The following is a 525-nucleotide window of genomic DNA, read 5'->3' as shown; positions in this document are numbered from 1 at the left end:
AAGTTGAGGAACGAGATCACTGCTTTCCAACAAATGGATGATGAGTCCTTGTATGAGGAATGGGAAAGGCACAGAGAATTATTATGAAAGTGCCCTCATCACGGAATCCCACATTGCATTCAACTTGAGACGTTTTATAATGGTCTCAATGCTCACACGAGAATGGTAGTGGACGCTTATGCTAACGGTGCTCTCCTTTCTAAGTTTTATAATGAGGCTTATGAAATCATTGAGAGGATTGCCAGCAACAATTATCAATGGCCAACCAATCGAGCAGTGTCAAGAAGACGAGTTGCTGGAATACATGAAGTAGACGCTCTTACTTTACTCGCATCTCAGGTATCATCAATATCCTCAATGTTAAAAAATCTTACTACTAATGGGTCTAATAGTTTTGCAGCACAACCACCAAATCAATTTGAAAGTATAGCTTGTGTTTATTGTGGGGAAGGATATTTATTTGAAGAATGTCTATCGAACCCAGAATCCGTGTATTACATGGGTAACCAGAACCAAAATCGAGGA

The 525-nt window shown here is 39.6% G+C and overlaps 1 non-coding gene across 1 annotated transcript; it reads right to left on the bottom strand.

Moving 5' to 3' along the window:
* On the bottom strand, nucleotides 1-107 carry LOC121231650 (small nucleolar RNA R71). Its single transcript, XR_005929706.1, has one exon. It is a non-coding gene; the product is annotated as a small nucleolar RNA R71 (small nucleolar RNA).
* Nucleotides 108-525: the final 418 nt, after the last annotated feature.

The sequence above is a fragment of the Gossypium hirsutum genome, chromosome A06, assembly GCF_007990345.1.
Source record: "Gossypium hirsutum isolate 1008001.06 chromosome A06, Gossypium_hirsutum_v2.1, whole genome shotgun sequence".
Lineage (NCBI taxonomy): Eukaryota > Viridiplantae > Streptophyta > Magnoliopsida > Malvales > Malvaceae > Gossypium > Gossypium hirsutum.
Note: the sequence above shows the minus strand (reverse complement) of the source record. Positions and strands in the feature narration are given on the sequence as shown.